Genomic DNA, 22,233 nt, shown 5'->3' with positions numbered 1-22,233 from the left:
ACCCGCTGATACTAAGATACACACAACGCTACTTTGCAAAGATCAAACAAGAGCCGTCAATATTACAAAGATACCTAACCTGAAAAAAATGTACTCTATAATGATTTTTAATGAGAAGAATAGGGGACAGCCGCTAATTTGACAGGGATACTTACCCAGAAAAAAATATACTCTATACTTACTATTTATGAATTAATAAGTCTCATACACTTAAGTAGTAATACTGTTGTTAAGGTTAAGAAATTCCCAACCACTCTGAGCCTCTTGAGATCTAAGTGAGTTGAGGTCCGGGGGCTGGGTTATGCATCCAGGGGTCAAGTGAGGTCAAGTGTTCTATTTTTGTTTCTCCCTGACTACATTCTGTGCACGTGATTCTTACTCCCCTCCCGGGCTCCTGTTTGTCTCTTCCTCTGCCTCCTTCCCGCCTACGGACTCGCCCACCTACAGTATATCTCAACTCTCTCAGCATTCTCTTTAACTTTGCCGATCGATTTCCTGTGTCTTTGATTTAAGCTACACTACAGTATATGCCGCTTCGTGAATCTTCCTTACTTCCATAGTCTTCCAATTCTTCTCTTTCCATTTCTTCTCAGTCGTTTACACCACATCTTAGCTTTATACAGTACCAGGCGTTTTCTCTTTTAATCTCTCTATCCTGTCCTCTCCCTGCCCCTTTAAAAATCCATCTTTCATTCTGCAGTCTTCAGAACTTCCTCATTATTCCTTAAAACGCCTTCAAAACCCCTCTTTGCCTCTCCCAGCCTATCTAAACTCCCACTGGCCTTTCTCAACCAGTTCAAACCTTCCACTGCTTCCAACCAAATACAAAAACTCTTTCTCCCAATCCTTTAACTGCTTCACTGAGATGACGTATTTTAAAGTTTTTTGTTTCTAGTGCCAGATAATTTTTTTTTCACCTAAGATCATTCGCGGTCAAAATGAATAATAGATAGTGTTTCCGGCCACCTCAAAATACTGTGTCTCTTCTAAGGTGAATAAAATTGTCTGGCAGCAACAAGGAAAAAAAAATAAAATAAACATTAAAGTTGTGAAGAAGTTAAACGTCTACCCCCGTCCCTTCAAATCTTTCCTTGCACCTCCAAAAGCCCTCCAAGCCTCTCCCATCTCCTTCCTTCCTCCCGCAACCCTTCAAAGACCTCTCGTATCTCTCCCAGCCCCACAAAGCCCCTCCAAGTCCCCCTCCCAACCACCCCCAGCCGTTGTTTACGTCTGGGGATTGACTAGACCCTGATACCCAGCGCCTGACACATCGAAAGCCTTGAAGTGTTTGGCGTAAGGATGCTGTTTTTCTTAGAAGGCAGGGTGTGGGGGAGGAGAGGAGGCGCGGTGAAAGATGAAAGGAGCGTGGGCTAGACAGGAGAGGTGGGTATTAAGAGGGAGCCAAGATGAAAGGAGAGGACGAGAAGAGTGGAAAAAAGTAGATCGGGAAAGGAAGCGAGAGAATTGAGGGACGACGCTAATGACGGAGAGGGTGGGGGAGAAGAGGAGCGGTGCGAGATGAATGGAATGCGGGTTAGATAGAAATGATATTAAGAGGGAAATGAGATGAGAAGAATGTGATATGGGTGGAAGAAAAAAAAACACTCACACACACAGACAAATAGAATTGAAGGATGATGCTGTGCAGAGGGTGTGGGAGGAGAAGAGGGCAGTGTGATTAAATGAGAAAGTCCATTAAGCGAAAAGCGATGAAAGACTGGTTGCCGTGTGGACAAAATGGATAGAGAGAGGAAGCGAAGAACGTGAAGGAAGACAGACTGGGTGCAGAGGGTGGGGAAGGAGAGGGGGGTGCTGTGATGTAAGAGAAAGGTGGTATTAAGAGAGAAGTGAGATGAAAGGAGGGTGAGAAGGGTGAAAAACGGATGGGGAAAGGAAGTGAGAGAAATATAGGATGATGCACTGGCTGGATGGGTAGATCAAGGAGAGGAGGGCGATGTGAGATGAAAAAGTGGGCGAGACGCAGAGAGGTATTAAGGACGGAGTGAGATGAAAAGATAAGAGTGAGGGGAAAAAGATAACTCAACCAGAGCGGGAGAGCTGAGAGAAAAATAAAAGTACAGTGCATATGGTGGGGGCTGGGGTGTGGAGAGGATGGCAAAGTGGGACGAAAGAGTGCGCTGGATACGAGAGGTGGCAGTAACGAGGTAAAAGAATAAGGATGAAAAACTGGATGAAGAGAATGATGAAAATGATGATACAGAAAAATTAGGGAAAGAGGGGGGGCGTTGGGTCAGAGGAAGTGTGAGGAAATAGGAGACGTGGTATTAAGAAGGGACTGCAATGAAAGGGTGGTGGTGTGATTATACATATGGTACAGCACACACACACACACACACACACACACACACACACACACACACACACACACACACACACACACACACAGACTAAACACAAACACACACTCTTCACACATAAAATAAACACAGGACACAAACACGAACACTGATATTACGCACAGTGAAAACAAGTACACACACACACACACACACACACACACACACACACACACACACACACACACACACACACACACACAAAGCCTCACTTATCATCCCTGGTGCAAGAAAGAAAGAGAAAGTGAGAGAATGGCGCGCCTCCACGAAAATCTCTCTCTTACTTTCTCACTTTCGCTCCAAATTCCTGAGATAAGATCAAGAAAAAAAAAAAAGAAGCAAGCATCAAGCACAACCCGCCAGCCTTCCCCGTGTTGGTACTCGAGAAGGGAAGAATAAGAGAAAAGAACTGCGTAAAGATAAGAATGAGATCCTTTGCTTCCTCATTCTTCCTGTATTTTTTTCCTTACAAGATGAAATGGCTTACCCCCGGCAGTCGCATCCCGAGAGCCCTTCCCCTTTTCCTCCGTCTTCTTTATTTTTTCCTCCAGTCTCTCTCTCTCTCTCTCTCTCTCTCTCTCTCTCTCAACACATATACTGTATACATTATATATATATATATATATATATATATATATATATATATATATATATATATATATATATATATATATATATATATATATATATTCAATTATTCCCTACTCTTCCCGACACTCACAGCTTTTTTCTTTTTCTCATATGCTACCTCTCCTTCCAACCTTCCCTTCCTCTCCACTCTTTCCAACAAACAGAGCTCCTTTCCTTTCTCTCATGCTTCCTCTCCTTCTATCCTTCCCTGCTACTCAACCGTCTCGAACACATACAATCTTTCCTCTTCTTATTTGTCTTCCCTTGTTTTCCTCCTCTTATTCTTCCCACTCATCCCGTTCAGAAACAAAGAAGTTTTCCTTTCCTCACCGCCCTTCCCTCCCTCTCAGCCCATCTCTATCCGTAGCGACGGGTATCATTCGTTTTCTACCCACCCCTTTCCTTCAAGCTTCACAACCCAGCCATTACCAACTCTTCTTCAATCCTTTTTAGGTACCCTACCCATCACGAGTAGAATCTTTTCCCTATCCTTTCTATCCGATACCATTCCTAGTCCACCCTTCACAGTCCTTCCAATGTCCCATCTCTGTCTTTTTAAAGTCTTCCCAGAGTCCTTTACCTATTCCTGCTCCCTTCGTTCACTTTCTTTCCCACAGCCCTCCACGTTTTTTTCCTTACGATCCTTTCAGCAATTTCATCACCTCATCCCCTTTCTACGTGCTTCTCTTCTTATCCCTACCTATACACATACACACAAAAAAAATGTCCTTTCCATCATTCCCCCCTCCCCATTTCCTGTTAGGCTACCCAGTCCCTTCAGAATTTGCCATCCTTCCCAATCCTTTCCATTCCATCTCCTGTCACTCTCAGGCCCTCCAGAACCCCTCCATAATCCCCAATCCCCTCCAACCTCATCCAATCCCTCCCGTGCCGATCCCAAGACCCTGCCAAGTCAAGGAGCGACGGAGATAAGGCTATTCTTTCCCCTGAAATACTAGACGCGCGGGACCCTCTTGTTCGTCAGCCCTGAGTTACGGGTCGTGGATGAGGGGGCCAGAGACAGAGTTCCAGTCACAGCGATATATACGGTCTAGATCCACACCACATGCAGACAAGAAACTATAAATTCGGATGCCTTCGTGGGTGTTCGGAGATCATTGGAGCTAAATTTCGACGCCTCCTGTTTCACTTCAAGGTAGCTAATGAATGAAAGGCACCTAACAATATACAGGAAGTAATTCCACGCCACACTCAGACCAGAGTCTCGAAATTCAGCTGCCTTCGAGGGTTTTCCGAAAAAAATGGAGGACAATTTAGATGCACTGTTTTTAATATTAAAGGCAATAAGACGTCCAGATCAACACCCCATTTAAACCCTAGGCGCTAAATTTGGCTGCCTTCTAGCGTATTTTCCGAAATCATTGGAGGAACACCCAGCACCCCGGTTCGCTAACGCTCGGACGATGGCTGCTGCTGATTTTGGTTTATGTCGGAGCGCTGCACTCGGTACGGATTTTTTTTTCCCCCAAGGCTCTCTGAAGCGATGGCACACTGTAGGGTTGCTTGTGAGGGCGCCTGACTTTCCAACGTTGGCCGGGTGTTAAATCAAACCCGTTGGATAAGAAATAGTTATGAGACAAGGGGTACAATATGGCCGTGGTGATGGTGCTGGGTGAGGGGAGGAAAGGGCTGCCACGCACTAGGAAAGGCACGCGCACAAACACGCTCATAAACCTCCCTGTCCTCTAATCCCCTTGAAAAAAAGATACGCACGTTCGAAATGCCAAGTGCATACGTAACAAGCAGACATTAACACTGACATTCTTCGTGGCTGCTTCGTTTTGCGGTGAATGATTTCGTTCGGAGCAAGGACCGAAGAAAAAAAAAATCCAGAGGGGGGGAGGTGGATCAGTGGATTAAAAATACTGATGAACATATAATCTCTTCACTCTGAGATGTAATACCAAGCTAAAAAATATTGTCTGGCGGTAAAAAAAAAAATAAATAAATAACCTCGAACTAAAGTGGAAGCCGATTTGAACAGATATCTCTTTTTCGTCAACATCTGGACTTAGCACTGAGGTCTGAAAATTTCCCCAGTGTAATAAAAGCAATATTAGAAAGCGTCTGCTCAAGCTAAACTGTCTCTGTGATAGCAGGTGGAGGGCTAAGAGAGAAAAAGCTAAAACATGTATAATGGAGAGAGAGAGAGAGAGAGAGAGAGAGAGACATAGACAGAGACAGAGAGAGAGAAGGGGGAGGGGGAGAAGAGAACAGTAGCGAAGTAAAAACAACAAAAATTAATATGCGAATGACAACTACACTTGAGACACATATCTACCCATTCAACCCTCCTAGCATGTCCGTAATTACAGGGCCTCGCTAATGACCTCTGCAGCAACTATGATCATGGATAATTACACGGTTAACATCCGCTCCTTTGCGCCAATTAACCACGAGGTGTTTAATCGCTTCCGTGACTAGGAGGGCGAGGGTAAACACATCTGTGGAAATTTATTGCTATTATCAACGTTCCTTGGGGCTCTATTTAGAACATAATTAAGAGAGATACCTATGTATTCCCACAGCCCACACGTTAAAATACTCCTAATTACTTCAAGTTTGTATAATAAATTACTTTGTATCCAGCTGATATAATTTTGAGTAAATCGAGACCCTTCGTATGTAATATACCTCTCCTTACAGATGCCCTTTTAAAATTAAACTTTACAACACCTATAAATTTGTGTAAAACTAAAAATTGCCCAGTACATCCAAATATATTTCTCGAAATTGAAGGCCTTTCAATCCTTATTTCTTCTTCTTCCTCTTGCTCTTCTTCTTCTTTTTCTCTCACTCCTTCTTCTCCTTTCCCTCGTCTCTCTTATCCTCGCCGTTCTCTGTGCCTCCTCTTCATTAGGTATGTGAGGGAGCCTTCGTTAATGACACCATCGATAACAGGCGTGATAAGACCAGACTCATTATGGGGGGGATGGCATTAGGTTGGCGTGAGGAGGCCCGGGTTAGCGTTGAATATATTGTACTTGGCGCTAACTGAAGTGGAAGGAGGAAATATTTACACTTCGCCCGCGTGGAAAGATATGCCGGAAGAATATTTTGCTGAGACAGAAGGTTAGAGCAGGAGTGGTGGGTTGTGACGTGTGTGTGTGTGTGTGTGTGTGTGTGTGTGTGTGTGTGTGTGTGTGTGTGTGTGTGTGTGTGTGTGTGTGTGTGGAGAGGAGGGCATAGTGTGAGGTGTATAATAGCATGAAGGTGAGAAAAAAATTACACAATTAAAATCTCGGAAGAACTTTTGTAACGGAGGAGTATGTCAGCAAATTAACACATAAAATTAAAAAGATAGCAGTAGGAAAAAAAAAAAAAATCAGAATACCTCGGGAAACATACCAAAGATGGACACGATACAAGGACTTCTTCATAACACTACTCAGAAAAATTACCCCTTGTACCGTCAATAAAAGAGCATCGTTACCAACAGGTTTGATGAATTGGTTTCCAGCGATGATTGTGTGTGTGTTTTGGTGTGTCGGGTATTTATGAGTATATATGAACTCCTCCTCACGCCAGAGTTTTCCTTTGCCGGTTCATATATCAGTAAATAACATGGCTACTGAAATGGCGGAGAGTAAAGTATTTCTTATAACTCTGTCCTGTGTTTCACAGCGCAATGCAGTCGGTCATCATCATCAGCCTAACCCAGGACGCGAATAAAGAAAAGTAAAGCACCAAGCTAAGGAACGGTTAATAATGTCCAGTGCAATGAACCAAACATCGGGAACGGCAATATTTATTTTGCTATTTGCGTGGTGTGACCTACAAACCACATTCCCATTTTGGTCGTACATTAGCGTCACGTCAACTATTAGGCAGCTGTTCCCGGCTCTTTTACTGCTCCTCCCGAGAGGCAGGTGAGGCAGGTGGGGGTCGGAAGGGTGCATGATGTAGGTGAGGCCTCTCTTTCTCTCACTCTTTCGCGGCCTAAAATGCCAAAGGGACAGAAATGGGAGAGAGATGTTTAGGATCATTATGGAACATGGGGAGGTATGTTTGTGGTTGCTATAAGAGTCTGACTACCATCACTGTCTAGTACCAGTGCCCAATGAATGAGTCGCACCTCCAATAAGATACTTAATGATCAAGCCATAAAGAAACACAGTTTATTTATGATAATACCAATGGGATGAGAATAAATGATTCCTGATACCAAGTTTATGCATTATATATGTAGAAAAAAAAACTCTTTATTAGCTTATAAAGTATTATTTTTGTAGTGCAACACGATCTTCTAGGCACGGAAATACGTTTAACTAAAAGTGGCATGTACAGTCTGGAATCATGGAATGAAAAAGAAAAAAATACATACAGCCTACAGTTACAATGAATCTTTTTAACCCTACTTATTCAGCGTTATCGTAACTTATGTGATAGGCTTCTGATTTACACAACCTTACGGGACAGCGTCTGAAACGAATTCCTAATAAACAACGCGAGACGGACAATGCCATGACAGAACACATTTTCAGTTTCTATTTTTTTTCCTTCCCCTACACACAGGAGGACGAAAAAGGAGGCGTGCGGTCATATAAAGCCTTGAGTTTATACGGACCGTCCTGACACCATGAACACACACACACACACACACACACACACACACACACACACACACACACACACACACACACACACACACACACACACACACACACACACACACACACACACACACACACAGTACATATAAAAAGTATACAGGCAGTCGGATACAAACACAATACTTACAAGACATGCAAACAGGCATACACAATACATGACACATTCATTCAGGCAGTCACAACACACACACACACACACACACACACACACACACACACACACACACACACACACACACACACACACCTCCCATTATCTAAGAGTGGAGTCCAGGGGTGCCAGGACCGGGGCTAAGATGGCACAATTTGCATACGAAAACGCAATATTTCCTCATTTGCGTCAGGACACGTGGACTTCATGCAAGGGCCCGTTCTCGATACCAGGCGCTTGACCCCGACGAGGTGTTCCCCGGACGAGATAAGGTCGGTTCTCGTCCCTGTTTTTCCTCCCCCTACTTGGAAAAGGTGGACAGGACCCAAAAATAGTGTGATTACCCAAGAGCTTTAGAAGGACAATCCCCCTAGATGCTAGTTAAGGTAAGATAGAGTCACTAGGTGGATCTCTCTATTTCTCCGGGAATATTGCCACTTTTTGTCCCGCTCCGAGATAAGGATGCGGATTCGTTTAGCCGGAAAGAGGGAGACTGTCAAGGTAGAAGGAACATGTCGGTGTCAGGCGAAATAAACGACGCATATCACTTAGAGCGACCGAATGCGGCTGTCAGAAGTGCCAGGGATTTTAGAGTAGGAAAACTGCTGAAAAAAGCAATGCCCAAAAAAATATATGTAAAAAGGGGGGAAGGTGGGACTTGGCTAAAAGGCCTTGGCACGCAGGTGTCCTACGACAAACCTCAGGAACGTGCCATGGACGTATTGGGATATTTTTGAGATAAGGTCGCTGAGTGTTTATCAATCCACACACCTGTCCTTTGCCCTAACTTCATTCCCTCTTTGTCTCTCCCTCCCTTTCTACGTCCCTGGGCTTCTAATGTCCCTTCCCTCTACCCCTCCACTCTTAGATCTATCTCAGACGACTGATAACTTGGAGAAAAATACGTTACTTCCTTAACTTTGTTCATATAAACGAAGTGTTCGGTTTTGTGTCTCCTCTGGAAGTCGTGGTATCCTCTTCCGAACACCTGCGTTTGGAGGGAGGGAAGAGGAAGGGAGAGAGAGGGAGGAGATGGAGGGGGTGAGAGGGAGGCTGGAAGGGGTGGAGGGGGACTGAGAAAGGAAGTCTCTAGTTACTATCTACCATTTTTATTTTTTTCAAGTTTCTTAATCTTCCCGGCATATATAATTAAGGTACGTTCATATGCCTGGCGCAGAGTATACCAGATATCCCCCCCTCGAGATTAGTGCATTCTCTACAAGTCCCACCTACTCCATATTTTTTCCTTTACTCTTTTTTCTCTCCCCGATGGCTTGCCAGGAGTCGCCATCTGGGAAAAGACCACCAAGGCCATTTAGGAAAATCCTGAAGCACTTTTTTATTTCTTAATACACTTACTTTACGTTCGGGGCAATCGGTTCTTTTCTCCTGGTGCCTTCATTTCCGACAGACAAAATCCCAGGCTACCCTTTTTTCACTAATTAATAAAGTAATTTAAGTTCTGGAGGGACGGTCAGGGGAAGGAAGGGGGGAGGGGGTTGTAAATAAGACAAGCCCCGCCCTTCTGAGATCCAGCGAGGGCGGGGATTGGTGGAGAGGGAGATGGAGGGAGGGTCACTCGCCCGCCGCACATTACCGTCTCGTGTTTTTCTGTGATCGGGTTCTTCGGCCCGTCCCTTCCCTCTCCTTTATTATTTTTTCTCTTCTTAATCAGGATGGGCAACGTTCATAAATTGCACGCCCACGAAATAATTAACAAAAAATTCTGGGTATGTTTTCCAGAAACCATGCACAAAAAAGAAATGAAATAATTAAGGTATAATTTTTTTCCAGTTGCCATGAAAGAAATTAAACAAAATTATTTAAAAAAAAAAAGCCAGAGTTTTAAGTATTCATGTAGATAAAATAAAATAAGAATATTTTCATATTTTCTAATAACCAGGAACGAAAAGAAGACAGAGAGAAAATTTTCGTTTTCCAGTCCAAAGTTTCTGGGAATTGTATTAAATATCCAAATGTATTTTGCAGCATCAATGCAAAAATAAACAAATAAACGAATAATAAAATAAAAAAATAAATACTCAGGATTTTTTTTTTTCCGGTATCCGTGCACGAAATATTGTAGGTTGAGGGAGAGAGAGAGAGAGAGAGGAAAAAAAAAAAAATCTGTTCCCGTGAATCAATGCCGTACAAGAAAGGAAACAACTAAAGCAATGACCTGAGTGTTTTATCCGTTATCAACGCTCCAAAAACAAAATATTCCGAATTTTCCAAAAAACAAAATGGAACACTCTCTTTCTGTCGTCAAGCATAAAATAGAGTTAACGTCTTGCAGCTGGTGGCGTACTTTTTAATATACTTTTGCTACAACCAGACGATTTCATTCAGCTGAGAGGAGACATCTGGTAGAAATGAAAATCATAATGAAGCTTGTTTTTGACCCTGTCACTAAGAGAGGCTCTCCCTATACTTAAAATTGCCCGGAGGTTGCAAGAATAAAATGGCCATCCTACTGAGGAAGTTAATTATTGCATTCTGGCCTGTAATTTTGTGAACAAAGCCAACAACCACCTTTTATCAAATATTTATGAAAGAAATTTAAAATCTGAATAAAAGAATAAGAGGACAAAAGACAATTTTTATATAATCAAAAGTAATGGCACTGTGTTTCTGACCTAATATATATATATATATATATATATATATATATATATATATAATATATATATATATATATATATATATATATAATTTTTTTTTTTTTCTTCACCGATTTAGCCACTTGTCCTTTCATACTTATTATCGTATGTTATTAATTTTTCTCTTAGGTTTTATCATTTCTGTGCATACAGTACCTTCTATTTACTTCTGTCTGCCTTCCAAACAACCCAAGTTTCTGTTTGTCTCTTACAATATTCCACAATACATATTTTATTTAATCCAGCTCCGTCCAGTCTATGCACCTCTCTATTTAGCTGTATATCTATCTATCCAAAACATAACTATCTACTTCTCACAGTGTGTCTATTGTGTACTCATGTATCTAACTATAATTTTATTTACCTTTACCTATCCACGTACAATGCTCCTTCAGTACCTCTTAGCCTACGCAGGACCTCCCTCGGAATATCTGTTATATCTCTGTTTGTCTGGTTCATTCCAACATCATCTCCCTCTCTTTTTCTGTCTACCTACCGTCGATGATCTCATTTTCTTTCACTCTACCTATGTCTTCTACATTTCTTGTTCTGCTTACTTCTCCATCTATCTCTCCCCCTATCGTTGATTCCCCTACTTCTCTCTCTCTCTCTCTCTCTCTCTCTCTCTCTCAAGGTCGCAACAACGGCACCTGTGACCCAAGCCTAGCCTATTTGTTGGGTCTCTCGCTCAGACGTAAACTGCCGCCCTCCAATTAACAAGATCCTCCTTCCATTTTCTTCCTTCCCTGTACCTTTTTCTTCTCTTCCTAACCTATTCGCTCGTCTTCTAATCCTTCTATTCCCAAATTTTTCTTCTCCCCCCCCCTTCCCTCTTTCCAACTGCTTCCTTTCTTTTTGTCCTCCTTCCATTCTCTTCCTTCCCCGTACCTTTTTCTTCTCCTCCTACCCTATTCGTTCCTAAATTTTTTTGTCGTTTCATTCTCTAATTTTTCTCCCTTTTTCTCTCTTCTTTTCTCCTCCTACCGTTTATTTTTCTTCATTCCATTCTCTTCCTTCCATGTACTTTTTTCGTTTCTTCCTATCTTCTTCGCTTCCTCTTTTTCTTATCCTTTCACTCCCAAATTTTTCTTCCTTTTCCTCTCCTCTTCCCAACTTTTTTTTTTCTTTTCCCCGTATCCCCTTCACTTCCTTTCAACCCATACTCTACTCTTCCCGTTTCTTTAGTTTAGCTTTTTTTTCTCTCATTCTCCCTTCTCTCCTCTTCCGTCAATGTTCTTGTTTTATATTCTTGTAGTCCTTGTGTATTAGGCCGCATCTGATATTTTTTGCTTATAACCTTACTTTGGCTTTTCTGTCTCCCCCCTCCATCCTTTCTTGGTCTATATCTAATTTTTTCTGTTACGTTTCTCACTATACCACCTCTACTGTCCGTCTTTTTCTCCTCCTAATTCCCCGTTTCGCCAAAACCGTTTTTTTCTATCTTGTCCTTATGCTTTTGTGTCTATTTCTGTCTAATGTTTGCATTACTCTATGACCTTATTTTTCTCAGCTTCTACTGCACTGTCTGATTTACTTCACTGCCTTATTATTTCCACTGCCTTATTTACTCCTTCACTATTATTTTGCCTGCCATATCTCACCTATGATACCTCCGAAAAATTTTATTCAGCTTGAGAAGGAACTGTGACCGAAGAGCTGAAAAAAAAAAATAAAAATCCGAAAACCCACTCGCTACTATGACGATTATTCAGCTTATTCTTCTTGCCAACAGACAATCTCATTTTGTTCGGAATACCATTTCGAGCAGGTTAACCCTCCACCTTCTCTGCCAAGATTCTGTTCAATTATCTTTTTTGACTCTCTTTACGCCGTCCCTTCAAGAACATTTCTCTATCTTTAAGAAGGCTACTCACCTCTAATTCTGCACTCGCATTTTTATTTTTTACTTCTGCCTTCTCATGTCAGGTACCTCCTCAAGTCTTCTCCATTTTGCCTTGTTTCCCTTACCTCTTCCTAAACATCTACTAGCTTGTTATGACTATATTCTCCTCTGTCTGATTTGTAGCTTTCCCTCACTGTATTATCCCTTATTACAAATTAAATGCTTTGAGCACACTGTTTTTCTGTTTTAAATTACGACAGCATTATAATTTTTTCCGATCTATACATCATTTTTTACGTTAATCATTAATTTTTATCATGAAGTAAAGAAAATTTACGGTGTGGTGATGTGCCGTGTTAAGTGAAATTATGTGTGGATGTTCAGGATAAAAACTACACATTTTCCATAAAGCACACCTTTCAATATCTATTACACCGATCTGCTGTACTTCCTCTACTGTATAATATTCAAAGGGGCGCTGTCTTGTAGTTTTAGTTACCTGTAGCATTAAAAAAAAAAAAAATTCTGCTTGCTTTTCTCTCTTTTTAGGGGAGGGAATGTAAACAACCTTATCTCCCAAAACGAAAACAAGTACTGGACAATACCGGTATCCTTTCAATCCAGCTCTGATTAATTTTTTTCTACACTAAACTCGGGAATGAAAACCTGGCGGCTCTAGAAAGACACCAAATATAGAGCGATGTACAGACACAGATAGAATTATATATATACAGACAGACAAAGAGAGGGGAGGAGAGGAGAGGGAGAAAGAAAAACAGGAAAGAGAGAGGAATGGAAAGACAGAACAGGTGAAAAATTTGGGGGTCGGAATAGAGTGGTGGCTTTGGGATGGAGGGATTATAGTAGTGGAGAGGTGGAGAGTTTATATGTGCTGGAGAAGAGGGGGGTGGTGGTGGTGGTGGTGGTGGAAGTTAGTGTGTACGTGCTGGAGAAGGAGTGGGAGGTAGTGGTAATGGTGATGGAAGTGAGTGTCGGTGTGTTGGAGAAGGTGTGGGCGGGTGGTGGAAGTGGTGGTGGAAGTTAGCGTCAGGCTGGAGTGATGGAGGAGACAGCATGCAGGCCGGCTGGAATTATGTGCGATCACCGTCCTCGCAGCCCTTACTAAATCAGGCGCCGCGGGGATGACGTGGCCCAGGCACTCAGAAATCCTCACTTGCAACACCAGATTTATGGCCGCTTGAAAGACATCCGCTTGAAATTTGTGACTTGCCATATGGTTAGCGATTTTCTTTGGTTAGCGATTTTCTTCTTCTTTCCCCCCCCCCTTTTTTTTTCTTTCTTTTACCGTCTACCTACGTGGGATTTTATTCCGGTGAACTAAATCGTTGTCTTGCTGTAGCTGTTTGTTATCTTAGAAAAATATACGACTGAAATGAAAAATTATTTGGGATTCTTTCTACTCCCTTCAGTATGAGGTTTCTCCTAAAATGAATAAAACCGCCGGGCAGCAGCAAGAATATAATCGCCTGTGGGAAGGGGGGAAAAAATCTCCCTGTATTTAAAATATAATGGTGAGTAATGCAGGAAAACACATCATTGTACGAAAAAGATTAAAGGATTCGTGCTAACTCTACTGTATACTGTATGGTACGAAAAGTCTCCCCTACACAGAGGAAAAACGTCCACTGGTAAGGAGAGCATATTGGAAAAACAAACGCAGGAGCATTTCGTTCTAATCTGTCTCATGAATAATACGGGAAAGCTAGAAAATAACTGCTAATAAACCTGCAACTTCTCATGTAAATATAACCCTTTTTCCTTTACCAGACAAACATACCTGATCGTACAGAAATATAAAGCAAGTTGTACCTATAACTAAATATGTCAGGCGGTAAAAAAAATAAAAAAATAAAAAGGAAAATAGAAAAATAGAAAAAGTCAAAGTTACGGCTGACCATACATCGCTCACATCCTGCAGGAATTGCTCATAAATTTCTGTTAAGCATCACAACTTTCTCAAATATATGCCCCCAAATTTATCCAGTGCCAGAAAAGTCTTGGTAAAGTGAACTCCATCGCACAAGAAAAAAGTGGTAAAAACAAATCTCAAATTTATCAACCACAGCGATGACTTCATTTTAATAATTCTGGTCACCTCTGAATTTAATCTGGCTAAAAATGGACTTCCCGGGCTGAACCTATTAACCCCCTCGATCCGGTGACGCATTTTTATATTCTAGTTACTACCAAACGATTTTATCAAGCCGGAAAAAACCTCTTACAGTAATGGAGTTAATGATGGCTGTATCTAACCCCTCCCGTTCAAGAAGTTAATCCTAGGGTGAAAAAACAAAATCGCCTGCACAAGCAATACTATAAATCAGACTACAGATTAACGTGATTAAAAACAACCTCTGATATTTTCTTTTCCCTACTACCACCACACTATTTCTGTATCTTTAACTATGAGAGTTCTCTCCCTAATTTATAGACTGGCAGTAACACATTTTTGTAAACGAGGTGGCTGTACCGGAGAGGACACGAGTTTTGTGAAAAAAAAAAAAAAAAGTAAGGTATTAAAGGTAATCCCAGTAAAGTAGGCTCTTGATCTTTAACATTCTTTGCATCATTATAATTTACATGAAACTTACAGTAACACACACACACACACACACACACACACACACACACACACACACACACAAAGAACGCGCTTTTTAATTTTCGGTGGATGCTGTCAATAAATCTTCAGGTATTTTATGTTTGAGTAGTTACTAAATATTTATGGTCTGAGCCTACATATAAGTTATTGGTTATAAACGACTAACTGACCAAAACAATCTAGAGAAATTCATTCCCTTTTATATCATCCTAAGAAACTAAAAATAATGCTCCATTTCACCTGGACAATAGATCTTGCTTTTGATAACCTGATAATATTACACTACGACTAATTTCAAGCCCAAGAAAAAATACACCGAAACTAAGAACATAATGAGAATATGAAGATTTTTAGAGAATTTACTCCATTTCAGTACATAAACATCACTTCTCAGCCAATATATACCTTATGCACACAGACTTCACTCATTCTCACCTACCTACCATAGAATCTCCTCAGGTTCAGACAGAGCACCTTAGAACGTCTTCTTTCAAAATCACCGCAGATATGGCCTTTCTTCTGTACTAATAATTTTTTCTACAGGTTGGCAGGAGGAGCAGAGGAGCGTGGGGAGAGCGGCCATCTTCTCACACACCGCCGCCGCTGTCCTCTCCCACGCCGCAGAAAATCCCCTGACACCGCCGCCATCTCCTGACGCCAAGCCAACCCAGATGCCAGGCCAGTTCTCATGCCCAGCCCATCTTCTCACGTTAATCCACTTCCCGATAAATCCAAACCATGACGCCATGGGATCTCTGAATGTCAACACCTATGAAGGTACTGCTGAATCGTGTGTTCCTGGCGAAATCGTCCAAGTCAGCGAATCACCACGACCTAAACTGCTCTCCGCTACCACTGCAGTCTTGTCCACAGTCTAACAAAGAAGCGCGACCAATTTTTTATAACTCTTTTATTCTCCATCACTGACGTCAGTTCAACTTTCCTCCGCTACCAATGGACAATGAAAACTCGTGTATACAAATATCCCCAAGTGTTACGACTAATTGCGGCAAAATTAATGATGCCACTATTTCTCAAACTATTTAGGTCATCCCAGTTTTCACCCACGAGTTTTAGCATTTACTTCTACCCACACTAACTCCTAAATTCTATGTTTTTCTTCTACGAGACGCCACATGGTTTGTCCCGATCGGCTCCGCCACATCTTAATTTTTCCCCCTGCCTTCATCACTTTTAATAAATATCTACCGATTGCAGTTAGAAAACATTACTGTTGCAATCACCGTTGCTACACACCACCAGTTTCACACCACTGTACCTCACTGACGCCTTATTTTCCCGTCTAACACCACCGCTTTGGCTTCACGTCTCCGCCACCCACTGACGGGGCCCGCCACTGCCTCCGCGACTACAAAACATTCAGGATGCCCCCACGGAACCAGCTCGCGTAACCACAGACTAAGAACAATACCGACATTGTGTGAGGGATGGAGGAGGCTGCAGGAAATGGCAGAGGTTTAGTAATGGCTGGACAAGACACCACAGATACTGAGGACGACCTTGCTAGAACATATACGACCGCCAGATAAGAGTTGATGAAGAATGTTACGATTGGCACAATCATAAATAATCCGTATCACTGAGTATACGAGAAACATTTATATACAAACACGTATTTCACAGAATATATAGGTATGTATGCGTATGTTTATTTATTAATTTGTTTATTCATTCATTTATTATTCATTATTAATTTATTTACTTATTCACTCATTTATCATTCATTATTTATTTATTCACTTATTTATTCAAGGAAAAGTTTGCTATAATCAAAAGGCAAGTGTAATTGTCGCTCATTTTGCAGCCGTTTGCAGTCACGCCAGACAAAAGAAAAAGTATGAGGTAGGATCATTAATGCAAATACTGCAACATAAAGAAAACAGTAACATCTGGCACACAGAGAGAATAATTCAAATGCTGCAATTCTGTCTTAGTTCTTCCATCCTATCCACTTCTCTCCACTCATCTCAATATATTTCAGGTCTATTCATTCTCTTCATCCCTACCTGCTTTCGCATTTTCTCCTACAACAAGGTAAGCTACGTATTTTTTTTTTTTTTTTACTATGGTGGTACTTGCTTTGGCTATGTAACAAGTAGGACTCTAGAAATGACATTAATGAGTCCAAATAATTTCGAAAGCATTAGAACTTTCAAATATACGAGGCTCTGTTGTCTCCGCGGTCGTAAATCTGAACACTAAAGAAACAGAGCCAGAACAAAAAGCTCAAGAAAAGGACAAGTGCATGAAGAAGTAAGCAGGCAAGGAAATCTTATAACTACACATTACGCAGCATTTAAAAAAAAAAAAAAAAAAAAAAAAAACTACACTGCCATCTATCACATCCTACCGCAAAAATCCTGTACCCACGATGCCGCTATGAAAAAGTTCGTCACAGCCATCTGTCACTCTACCCTTCAAAATCATCTCCCGTAACTACTTCCTTCCTCAAACACTGGCATCATCATCGTTACCTCACACTTTGAAGCATGAAATCTCACGCTATCATGGACCCCTTCCGTGCGGTGAAGCCTTTTCTGACTTGCTACTTTCTGGCGATATTATTCAGAGCTGGGGTGATCTTTCGTAATGGAAGAAATAATCGGAAATTATTTGTAGCCCTTTTACTACCAGAGATCCCATAAACTGACCAGAGAGCAGCAAGAATTTAAAGAAAAAAATAGTCGTGTTGAACGGGCTAACGGCGCAACCTATACTTTCACCACACAATGCTCCGTCCCCAAACACGACACTGACTGTACCTTCACCATCAACACAATACACTACCGACATCGACATTACTTGTACTATCACGGGAAAAAATACGCTGACAATCCCCGCTGTGTCCTCATTACCTCCCTCAGCGTCAGAAAGCACTATACTGTTACTCCTCGTACTCTTGCTGTGTGCTTCATATTGGTGTTACTAATAAATATTTCATGTAAACCTACCATCAACACGAGATACACTACAGTAATCGACACGAGCTGTACTTTCATCATCAACACAAGATTGGTAAAAGACACTGGCTGTATCTTCACTATCAACACAAGCAACACTCCCACCATCTCCACCTGCTACTTCCATCGCTGCCACCAACACAAGCTACCACCATCAATTTGCCAACACAGTACTAGCACAATCGATGATCAGCACCACTATCACCAGGTACAATCACAGTCCCTAATCACTAGTACCATAAATACATCACTATTGCTACCGTAAGCCACCACTACCATCTTTCCCCCAACAGCACCACGACCATCACAAACCACCACTACCACCATATTCAGCCACTACTACTTCCACTACCAACCACTACTACTATCACCAAAACAAACTGATCTGCCAACATCCACAGCCACCATTACCACCATCGCCAACCACAACTACATCATCGTCAGTCATCACTACCACCATCATCAAAAGTACCACTATAACCATTCCCAACCATCACTGTCACCATCGCCAACCACCGCCACAACCACCATCACCAAAAGCTGCACTACCACCATCACCAACAACCAACAGCGTCAGGATAGACGGGGTTTGCGTGAGAAACACTACACCGTCAGTGGCACACTAATTCCTCCACCTAATTCCCCAGTGGTCTGTAAGATACACAAAATGTCTCCCCATGGTATCTACTCAGCACACACTAAGTTCTGTTTGTCATGTTGTCTCTAAGGAAAAATTCTTCAGTGACATCATTTCCTTCATTCATCTGTGCTGTATGTATAACTGAGCAGGCATATGTATCTGAGAATTCTATAACAGACCGGCGTTTCAAGTTACAGTACCTGTAATACTAAGAACAAGACAAACAATACAAACAATAGTTATATATAATGACAAATAATATTGCAGCTGCTACTGCATGTTTAACGGATCTACACACACACACACACACACACACACACACACACACACACACACACACACACACACACACACACACACACACACACATATTATAATAACAATAATAATCCCTTAACTAATACTCACCAAGGAACTGAGCCCGTACAAATGCAATGAGACACCCACCTACCTGAAACAAAAAGATGTTGAAGTTAGGTGGAGTTTTTGCACCCATATACTCATTATACAATCATCTTAACAGCGTTTCCCAATAATACAAAATAAAATATATATATATATATATATATATATAAAATGAACTGGCTGGATGTATGGGTAACTTGTCCAACTGCAAAATATGAAAGCCGAGCAAGTGCACATAAAACTCTTGGGATATTACAAGTCACACTTCATTCACCTCCGCCTGTAATGCTAAGTCACGGGTGTTTGTTACCGATGGGATGTGATGGACAGGGTAAAATGCGGGATGAAGAGGAAACTTGTTCTGGCTAAGACTGAATATAGAAAGGGATGTAAGAGAGAATGAATTGAAGTGAAGCAAATGCTAATGTCTGAGCCTGGGGAAAATAGTAGAGAGCCGGGAAGAAAGAAGATATAGTTGGAAGTTGGAAATATAATAAAAGGGAATATTATTTCACGAAAACAAAATAAACAAAGCTGAAAAAAAATCCATACATACAATACACGAACACTTTCGATCAATTAAAACACCAAAGCACAAAACACAGCAACTATACTTGATAATACAGGGGAAAAAAATGATTATAAAGCAAATACATAAAGACACACATACCAGAAAAAGTCGACAATGTAACTAATGAAATTATGGAAAGAAGAACCCAACGAGGTCAGCAAAATGCATGATGCGGAGGTGTTATTCCACTGGATGGGGTGAGGTGAAGTCAGGTGAAATGAGGTGCGGTGGGGTCAAGTAGCATGGAATGAGGTGGTCAGGTGGAGTAATGTGCTGTGGAATCATGTGGAATGGGGTGCAGTGGAGTCATGTGGAGTGGGGTTAGGTGGAGTAATGAGTCGATGTCAGGAGTGAGGTTGGGTGGAAACATGTAGTGTGTGAGTGAAATGAGGTAAGGTGAAGAGGGGGGAGAGGGGGGGATAATTTTGTAAGGCTCACTGATGCAGGATATTCTTCAGAAAATCTCAAGAGTAATCACTGAAATTTTTCTTGCAAAACTAAGAATGCAACTCTCTCTCTCTCTCTCTCTCTCTCTCTCTCTCTCTCTCTCAAACCAGTATCAAAGTAGAGAAATATCTGTACATTTCCACATCAAATTACGCCACTGACACAGAAAAACACATTCGTCACAATCAGCGTCAATCATAACAGGTTCAAATGAGGGAAAAGTGATATGAATTGCGACAGGTAGGAAAAAAGGCAGAGAATGAGCGAGACCCGCGGATATAATTATGATGATTGATGGGGACAAACCACTACCACCACCACTACCACCACCACCACCATAATCACAGTTTAGATCTTTTAAGACAAATCACGAAAGTCAAGCCAGCATTTCATGGTTACAGAGTGGCATTTTCGTGGGATCAGGAAACTCTTTATCTCCTCTTCGTTAGCAGTTGATTTTTGCAAGAGGCATGCAAATATTGTCTTATTGTTCTTAACGCAAACTACGCTGATAATTAATAGATAAACTGCCCGTAGCGCTTCCTTCCCGGTATATTTTTGTATATGGTATGTTCGTACTCTCTCTTGTGCTATATGTTCAAACTATGTCACTATCAGAGACATTTAAGTAAGACACAAAAGCATATTAAGGGATTTTGTGTAAAACGAATCGCTAGAGGAAAAGATGCTGGGAAGCTTCCCGAGTCCACGAGAATACGGCTCCAAGAATCTCAAAAATATTCTCTCCGTTTTATGATCGATATAGGAGAGGCTGAGAACTGGCGCGCACTGGTGGTCTAAGCGTCCTTCCGATACATATAAGCGATAAGTGAAGCGTCAGAGTGTCAAAATGTCCTCATCAAGATAAACCTATAGATATTTTTTGGAGTGTGCACATTCCTTTAACACTGCTTATCCATCCGATGCCTTTTGGTGATAAGCCATATACAGGATAAACATGTAGGCTCATGAATACTCTCAGGGTGGCATGATGTGCTGGATAAACACCTGGGTTTAGGAATGCAAGTCTGAAGATGCTGTCATTCTCAAGTTTAATCTATTTCTCCTGTGTGTATAGTTATATAGTCCTCTTACGTTATCTGGCCAGTGTCTGTTGTGAGTGTGACAGGCAACAGATAACCACTTAGGCTTAGACACGCAACAGATAACCCAGTAAGTTTGGAAATGTAAATATGAAGGTGCCATTATATCCCCAAGTTAACCTTTAGAAGACGAACTAAAACTCCTAATTTTATTGTCTGATTACAGCGAGAATTGAATAAGTTAATGCTTTTCACGTCCTGTTAAGCGTTTCTGTAGGCTATTTAGAAATGCTAATCACTACTAAGCGGATTAAACAAGGAGAGAAAATAAAAAGAACAAAACGAAAGTGGAGACAAAATCGCCTAGGAATAGCATAAATAAAACACCTAAGATTTCTCACATCCTAAAACTATTTTTTTCCTTCAGCATATACAGTTCTTTTACGCTGGGTATGTGGCCAACGCATTTACTGACAAACGAAAGATAAGCACGTAGCTTCAAGAATACTAATCTGAAGGAATGATGGTGGGAAAAAAGAATGAAAAAAAAAAAAAAAAAACGGTTGAGGTGTTAGCTGTGGGAAAGGAAGAGTTGGAGATGTAAAATAGCAGGTTTTAAAATTATGGCCGAAATTTTTTTATTGCAGTTTCGGGGGAAAGAGAGAATCAGAGACGAGGAGGAATCAGGGAAAAGCACCACACAGTTACGGGCAGAATCATGAGAGAGACAAAATCAAGGCAGAGACAGAGACAGGCAAAAATGCGAAAGCGCGGAGAAAGAAGCAAGGAAGAGGAATAAAAGAAAGAGGAAGGGAAAAAGAATAAAAGAAGGAAGAAGGGAAGAAGAAAAAAGAAAGAAGTTGGGAAGAAGAATAAAAGAAAGATGAAGGGAAGAAGAATACAAGAAAGAAGGGATGAAGAATAAAAGACATCGTCAAAAAGTTTCAAACTATAGAATCATAATTAAAAGAGAATCAGAGCGTGGTCAAAATCAAGGTAGACAATTAAGGAAAAATGTGAAACTGGAGAGAATGAATTAAGGTAGAAAAATAAATGAAAGAATCAAGCAAGAAGACTGCAAAGAAAGGTATGGGGAAGAAGACAAAGGCAATGAAGTGGAGAAGAAGAATAAAAGAAAGAATCAGCAAAAACAGCGTTAAAACAAAATCATAATCAAAAGAGAGAATCACACATGAGACGTAATCATGAGAGGGAAAATCTGAGAAGAGGATCAGAATAAAAAGAGAG

This window comes from Coenobita brevimanus, chromosome 66 (assembly GCF_032717465.1).
Source record: "Coenobita brevimanus isolate Jiangsu-jjx chromosome 66, ASM3271746v2, whole genome shotgun sequence".
NCBI classification, from domain to species: domain Eukaryota; kingdom Metazoa; phylum Arthropoda; class Malacostraca; order Decapoda; family Coenobitidae; genus Coenobita; species Coenobita brevimanus.
The sequence above is the reverse complement of the archived record's forward strand: the minus strand, read 5'-3'. Positions refer to the sequence as shown.